Source organism: Octodon degus, unplaced genomic scaffold (assembly GCF_000260255.1).
Source record: "Octodon degus isolate 3935 unplaced genomic scaffold, OctDeg1.0 scaffold00046, whole genome shotgun sequence".
Taxonomy (NCBI): domain Eukaryota; kingdom Metazoa; phylum Chordata; class Mammalia; order Rodentia; family Octodontidae; genus Octodon; species Octodon degus.
In genome coordinates, this window is record NW_004524622.1 from 13183320 (window position 1) to 13192077 (window position 8758).

Genomic DNA, 8758 nt, shown 5'->3' on the forward strand with positions numbered 1-8758 from the left:
TCTCTTTGGTTCCACAACTCTTCCATCCACTTTGTGGCCTTGCACTCATGGCTGCATCCACCTCCTCCACAGTAGCATAAGTGACAAACCCAAAGCCCCTGGAACACTTGGTGTTCGAGTCTTTCACTACCACACAGTCTGTGAGTGTTCCCCACTGCTCAAAGTGGCTCCTCAGACTCTCATCAGTTGTTTCAAAGCTCAGCCCTCTGATGAAGAGCTTCCACAGCTGTTTGGGCTCCTTGGGAGACTCTGACTTAGACGTGACAGCAGTCGGAAGAGAGACTGACAATGCTTCCTCTGTGGTGTCCACCAGCAGAAAGGAGTAACCAATCTTGTGTAGTTTTTAAACCCTGCTGAAAAGGGAATAGTCCAGTATATTAACAAAAGTTGCAAAATGTACATATCTCTCACTATGATTTGTGTCTGGATGTCCCCCCAAAACCTCATGCAGTCATAGTGGGGCTTCTAGAATTTGTGATTCATTCAAGATCCAATGCTGGGATTCTGAGTGTGAGTGCTACAGACTTCGTTGGGTTGTCAGCCTGCATAAGATATGGGATGAGGTGGGGAGGGGCTTACTCTCTGCTGCTCTTCCCTTTGCTCTGGTTGCTTTGGCTGTGTTCTGCTGTTTTCTCCTGCCTTGGAGCCAGCTGAATATAGCCTGAAACCTCCATAAACTGAGCTAAATAAACTGAGCTAACCTTTTCTTACTTAATTCTGGGAGTCAGGTATTTTGTTCCAGCAATGAGAGAAAATTAACCAAGACATCGATCTACGCAGTAATTAATTTCACTTCTAAAAATCAATCTAACCAAGGAAATCTGAAACAAGAACTAGTTTTTCCACTGAGGTATAAATCAACTTTGGGCATCAAAACATAATAGTAGATTTTTAATATCATTGAAACTGCTTGTGATACAATAGAATGTTCAGCAAGCAAAGACACAAAAATGATACTCGTGTAATCTCAACAAAATGAAAATACAGAAAAAGCTTTGAAAACTTTTATTGAAGTTACTTCTCAGAAATTACTTATAGGAGCTGGGGAGATAGCACAGGGCCATGAACACCTGCCTGGCAAGCAAAAGGTCCAGAGTTTAATCTCCAGTACAAAAAAAATTACTTATAGACAATCATAAGTATCTCCTTATACTTACCATAATTTGAATTTTCCTACAAAGAACTTTCTTTCCTGTAAGAAAAAAGATATTTGGTAGTTTAAAATGAGCAGAATTTTCAGCCAGATATAGATGAAATTATGTCACTCACAGTGACGAGTTCATTATAGTTTTTTTTTTTTTTTTTTTTTTTAATGTATTTGGTACAGGGTCTCACTACACAGTTCAGACTCACAGTGATCCTCCTGTTTTCAGCCTCCCCCAGTTTGTCTGGGGGCATAGGCTGATGTTGCATGTGGTGGCACGGATCGAACCCCAGTCCCTGTGCTTGCCTAAGCAGGCACTTAGTCCACTGAGCTATCTCACTGGCCCTCATTGTAACGTTTTTTCAAAAATGAGTGAAGCATTGGCCAAGCAATGGCCGTGACTCATCCACATGGCTGACACTAACAAAGGTTCTACAATCTGAGGGACAGAATCTCAGGATAAATCCTGAGGGGATTTTGCTGACCTTGTCAGACCCAAAAGCTACAACTCTTGTTGCATAGGTCCTGCTTTACCTTGGTCTTAACCATCCAGCAGAAAAGTATAAAAACGAAATATAGGAAGGAAAGCCATGCTGTTATGTTGAGCTGTAGGGGACTCAGGTCAACAATTTCTGACACTGCCAGTCAAGCGGAAGACCCAATACTATTATGGGCTACTGGATTCTTTTAGAATATTTTACTGAGTTTACACACCTATAATATTCAAATAACGGAACTTAACCAAAAAAGGGGATACAGATGAATGTCCATTTTGCATCTGTGTATTCAAAGTGGTTAGGATAGATATATAGTTACATTCTCTTAATGAATAGAGTGATTTGTTCTAATGGTGTTTGTAAATAGGATATCATGTCTGCATCTTGTACAGCAATTAACCACTAGGAAGGATGTATGCAATGTGTTAATTATTGAAACTGTCTTACCAATTTGATTTGAAACTGTCTCATTGCTATTTGTTTATCAATAAAATTATGGGAAAAATGAGTGAAGGTCAAAATAAATAAGGGAAGGAGGAAGAAGAGGCATATACAGAGAAGAATGAGGAATTAGGAATTGTGAATTCTTATTTCTTTAGTTGATGGCCTGGAAATAGGGCCTTATGTTCCAAATTGCTTCAGTAAGCAACACTGAATTTGAATATTTCACAGCTGATGACAAATGGCAAAACACCAGTGCCTCTCTCACTGGATGAGAAATACTAATTCAGGTATTTTCCCATCCTGCAGAAGTGATCAACTCTGAGAAAGTGGGAACCCTAGGACAGTACCCAAGTTGGTATTCAAGACAAGTTTCTCTTATTGCATCTGGTTGGTCACATTGGAGGGTTTACCACTCTCCCTGGTGTAAAAGCCAAGAACTTGGAGTAGTCTCTTGCTGTCAACATCCTGATCGAATCTTATTTATTAAATCTGCCACTACAAAAGAAAAGCATGCGTGACTGGACTTACATCAATCAGGAAGGGGGGACATGCTCACGTTCTCCTCCGTATGCTGCATGTGCACAAAGCAGTGACCCCTGAGGTTACAACCACTTTCCTTGAACATTCTTCTTGACACCACATGGGATAGAGTCCTTCTTTGTTTTACATTTACAGTATCCTGGCTCAGTATTATTTCTGAAGTCAATGTCTCCAGGAAAGGACAAGTATTAAAATATACCAATGATTGTATTGGAAGAGATATTTATCTTAGATATTAGAGTGTGTACATCAAAAATAAGTATATTATGAAACCCTCCTTGTCTTAGTTACTTTTCTTATTGTTGAGACAAAATACTCAATCCCCAAAGTTAAAGGAGGCAAAGTTTATTTAGCTCACCATTTGTAGAGGCTTCAGCCCACAATTGGCTGACTCCGCAGCAGGATGGCACAGGACAGAGGGGCAACAATTCCTGGTGGTGGAAGACAACAAAGGCAACAAGGTGATAGGGAAGGAGAGGGGGAGAGGGTGTGTGTGTGTGTGTGTGTGTGTGTGTGTGTGTGTGAGAGAGAGAGAGAGAGAGAGAGAGAGAGAGAGACTTTCTGACCCTTGTACAGTATTCAATGTAAGGTGTGTGGATCACTCATACCCTTAATCCCAGCACTGGATCATGCATAAATCAATCACAAACTCTAGATTCAGCCACTTCTTAAAAGCCCACCCTCTGTGCCTTCGCAAGACTTTGGGGGGACATCCAGACACAAGCCAAAACATTCCTCTTCTTAAAATACTGGTTACGTTGTGGTTTATACCAGTAATTCTTAAAGTATGATCTAGGGGTCCTTGAAATCCTTTCAATCAGCAAAGTTCAAACTATTTAATAGAAGTCTCAGTACAATGTTCAACTTTTTCACTCTGCTTCTCCCATGGATTTGCTGTGGAGACAAACACATTCACTAGAGGAAAGATAACCTCTTTAATAAATGGCACTGGAAGAAACTGGCTGAGCACACACCAAAGATTAAAATTGGATCTATAGCACATTGATTGGATCCATATACATCTATATAGAATGTGTATGGGACATTATAACAACTTGAAAGCATACATAGATAGGATAATCCAGCCACCTTTCAAACCAGACATGAAGAGACCATAAAGACAAAGAAAGGTCTGATACAACTCAGTGCAAGAGTACTGGGCTAGGTTCTTGTGTAATGTTCTGAGTTCAAAGAAAAAAAAATTAAAGAAACCTTGGGGCTTGAAAATTTAACAATCACTGATAGCATACTAAGGAACTAGTATGTTTGGAATCACTTTTCATTTGAAGATTTGTATCATAACTAATACTAATTCAGTCTGTGTCATTAAAAACAGGAAGAACCAAATTAGAGAAAAAGGAAGGATACAAGGAAAGCCATCATTTTGGCCCTAACCTTCTAAGGTCAATTAAGACTCAGGACATATGAGAACTTGTACTGTAACGTCATGTACCTTGGTAGTGTCCCAAATTTTCTGATCAAGAAGATTATGGGGCCAAAGAGGAAAGTGATCGATGACGTAGAGTGTGCCTAAGGAGAGTCACATGGGGAGAAGACACTCTCTCAGGCTTTCACAGAGAGCACATTGGCCAAGCATTGGCCGTGACTCATCCACATGGCTGCACTGATGAAGGTTCTACAATCTGAGGTACAGGATCTCAGGACAAATCCTGAGGGCATTTCACTGACCTTCTAAGACCAAAAAGATACAACTCTTCTTGCATAGGTCCTGCTTTACCTTGGTCTTAACCATCCAGTAGAAAAGTATGAAGTCGAAATATAAAAAATAAAGCCATGATGTTAAGTTGAGCTGTGGGGGACTCAGGTCAATAATTTCTGACATTGCCAGTTAAATATAAGACCCAATGCTATTATAGGCTACTGGACTCTTTTAGAATATTTTGCTGAGTTTACACACCTATAATATTCAATAATGTAACTTAGAAAAAATGGTGTATGAATGTCCATTTTGTATCTGTGTATTCAAAGAGGTTGGGATAGATATATAGTTGCATTCTCTTAATGAATAGAATGATTTGTTCTAATGGTGTTTGTGAATAGGATCACAAGTCTGCATCTTGTACAGCAATTAACCACTAAGAAGAATATATGCAGTGCATTATTTGTTGAAACTGTCCTTCCGATTTGATTTGAAACTGTCTCATTGCTATCTCTTTGTCAATAAAACTTTGAAAAAAAAAACAGGAAGAAATTAGATCAAAAATGAAAACTGCACTCACATTTGTGTATTTCCACTTACATGTTTTGATCTCGGTTTATCCATATCTTCTTTTTTTATTTTTAGGGAAGGGTATACAGGGTGTTCAGTGTCTCACTACTAGACTGGACTCAAAGTGATCCACCTGTTTACAGCCTCCCAAGAGCTGGGATTACAGGCATGCGCCACCACACCCAGTCTCAATTGCCATCTCAGGGTGCTCCAGGGTTGGGGCTGGCACATCAGGCTGGGGATTGAACCTCCAGCCCCTGTGCCTGCTTGCAGGTGCTTTAATCAGCTGAGCTATTTGGTCAGCCCTTTATCCGTATTTTCAATTTAGAAAATTTTCCACCGTGTCCACCTATTCAATGCCCTGAATGAGGTTCAAGGGTCAGAAATGCCTGAGACATTCTCCCTGCTTCCACTTAGAAATTGTCCTGCACCCCATCTAGTCAAGCGTGTTTTTCCCATTGGAAACATGACAACAGCATCTCTGGGTAGCTCTGGAAGAAGACGGGAAGCCAAGGAATAATGAAACTTTCTGAAAACATCAGGAGCTTGTAGGGATAAAGCTCACTACTATCAAACATTTCAATACACAAGCAAACATTAAATGCAACATGTAAGTTCTTTCATCAAATGATATTATTTTATCCCTCAAATTTAAGTACAGAAGCTATTAATCAATGTGACCAAATTTTAAAATCTCTTGAGTTCTTTATAGTAAACCTTTGTCTGAGGAACATCCATAAATTCTTTTTGTCCACATTGTGGGTTGTCTCTTCTCTCTTATGGGTGTGAGTGCTACACCTGTCCTGGGGCACAGAGCCTGAATACAGTAGGCAGAAAGGGGTGAGGCCTGCTATCTTCCTCTGTACCACTGCCACATCCGTTGCTCTGTCCTTTCTTTGTTTTTTGCTATTTTCCATTGCCATGAGCTGCTGCCCTTGGCCATGCGCCACCCTCCCTTGGAGCCAGCTGAATATGGACTAAAACCTCCACAAACTGTAAGCTAAGTAAACCTTTCCTTCCTTAATTTGAGTTATCAGGCATTTTTTTTCAAACAACTAGAGAAAAGTGACCAAGAAGTTAGTTTTTTTTTTTTTGAGTTACGTCTTCAATTTCATTGATTGATATTGGTTTATTTAGAATTTTTTGTATCTGCTTGGTTCAGCTTTGGCAATTCATATATATCTAGGAATCTGTCCATTTCCTCTGGACTTTACATCTTACAAGAATACAAATTTTTAAAGTAGGTAGACATTTTAAAGCATGACTTAGGGCAAATGCAGTCAGGTGCAGGGGACCGTGGTTTGATCCCCAGCTCCACAAGCCACACCAGACAGATCCTTAAGGCAGGCTGAACTAGCCAAAAAAAAAAAAAAAAAAAAAAAAGTAAATAAATCAATAAAGTAAGTAGACATGATCTTTTGCATATTTGCAGGGTCCATTATGATTTTTAACATTTTCATTCCTTATAACATATATTTGGATCTTTATTTTTGATAGGGTTGTTAAGGGTTTGTTGAACTTATTTAATATTTCATAGAACCAACTCTTTGATTCATTGATTCTTGTATTGTTTTCTTAGTCTCTAATGCATTAAGTTCTTCTCTGATCTTTAGAATTTCCTCCTTAAAAAAAAAAAAAAAAAGGAAAAAAATTTCCTCCTTCATACGGGCTTTTGGCTTAACCCACCCTTCTTTTTCTGTAAGTTTGGGGTTCACCATTAAGTTATTCTTTTTCACTTTCTCTGATTTCCTGATATGGATATTCTTTGCTACCAATTTTTCTTTTAAGGCTACTTTCATTGTGTGCCGTATGTTCTGGCTCTGCTCTGTTGTATTGTCATTATCATTTAATTGCAGAAACCATCTAATTTCCTCTTTAATTTCATCTGTGACTCATTGGTTTTTTAGGAGGGTGCTATCTAATTTCCGTGTGTTTATGAAATTCTTTCGATTTCTTTTGCTATTGATTTTCAGTTTCATTGCACTATGGTCTGATAATACGCATAGGATAATTTCTGTCCCTTTGTATTAACTTAAGCATAGTCTATGAGTGAGTATGTAACATGTTTAGGAGAAGCGGACCAAATATTAAGATCACTTGAGTATTAGAGTTTTTTTAGATACCTTTATCTGCAGGCTGATTTATTGATACAAAGTGTGTGTGTGTGTGTGTGTGTGTGTGTGTGTGTGTGTGTGTAAATAAATGCCAGGGAAAATAGCAAGGGGAAGAGAGCAACATCTACTATGTACATGTCTTATAGCAGTCACATGTCTCTCTCCAGAAGCTTCCCTAAAATGCTAGAAATCCCTTTATCATAAGCTTTTGTATTATTTAACAGCTATCTAGTAGAGTAGAGTATTTTTCTCTTAAAAGAAGACAGGCTCCTCTTTGCCATATCTCCTGTAAGAATGAAGACCATTCTTAGCAATCAGACTATCGACATTCCAGAAAATGTCGACATCACTCTAAAAGGATGCACAGTTATTGTGAAGGGCCGCAGAGGAGCCCTGCAGAGGGACTTCAACCACATCAGTGTGGAACTCAGTCTCCTTGGGAAGAAAAAGAAGAGGTTCTGGGTTGACGGTGGGAAACAAAAAGGAGTTGGGGACCACACGATCTGCAGCCATGTACAGAACAGGATCAAGGGGGTCACGCTGGGCTTCCGTTAAAGATGAGGTCTGTGTATGCTCACTTCCCCATCCATGTTGTTATTAAGGAGAATGGGTCTGTTGTAGAAATCTGGAATTTCTTGGGTGAAAAATACATTCGCCGAGTTTGTATGAGGGCAGGTGTTGCTTGCTCAGTATCTCAAGCCCAGAAAGATGAACTAATCCTTGAAGGAAATGACATTGAGCTTGTTTCACATTCAGCTGCTTTGATTCAGCAAGCCACAACAGTCAAAAACAAGGATATCAGAAAGTTTTTGGATGATATCTATGTTTCTGAAAAGGGAACAGTTCAGCAGCCAGATGAGTAAGATCCAAGAGTCAATCCAGCCACAGAAACCAGCTTGTAGATTGTAGAGCCAATCTGTGATGTTTTAATGAGACAATAAAAGATCTTTATTAAATGGGGAAAAAAAAGAAGACATGCTAGATACACTGAGGTGTAGCATACTGGTTTTAGAAAAGCATGAGACCACCACTGTTTTCATTAGAGTAAAATATAACTTATCAAATACAATTCTTAAGCCTATGACTATAAAAGCAAAGATGGGACTTTTTCCAAAGACAGAGATTTTAAGAAACAGTTCGCTAGCTACTATTCAGGCTCTGCTGCTGGGCTGCATTCTTACGTTCATCATCTGGATGATATTTTTGTGTTCATTTGTTCAGTCTGCTGTAAAAACACCACAAATTAGGTAGCTTTAGCAACACAAGCTTATTTCCCACAGTCCTAGAGGGTGGCGTGTCCCAGATCAGACGTCAACTCATTCAGTCCCAGTGAATCTTCTCCAGTTTGTAGATTGCTGCCTTTTCTCTGTGACCTCATACAGCCTCTTGGATTAGGGCGCAACATGTTGGTCTTATTGAAGCTTTCATGAATTTTTATTGTTGCTTTTTGTGTGTGCTGTTGTTGTTGTTTGTGTGTGTGTGTGCATGCGTGTGTGTGTGTGTGTGTGTGTGTGTGTGCTGGGGATTGAACCTAGGGTTTGTGCATGCTAAACAAGCGCTGGGTCACTGAGCTGGAACCTCAGCCTCAGCCTTAATCACCTCTTAATAGCCATATTTCCCCAACAGCCATATTGGGGCTACAGCTTCAACATGTGAATTTGGGGAGACACAATTCAGCCCACTACAACTTATTTGCCTTTTGACAGTAAGTACAAAATAGATGTTGGGTAAAGTCATACAATTTTTTACGAGTTTATTGGAAACTTTGTGCTCCAAGAGACAAAACAAG

General features: G+C 39.4%; 1 pseudogene; it reads left to right on the forward strand.

The window, feature by feature from the left end:
• Positions 1-7263: 7263 nt before the first annotated feature.
• LOC105742316 lies at positions 7264-7832 on the forward strand (annotated as a pseudogene).
• Positions 7833-8758: the final 926 nt, after the last annotated feature.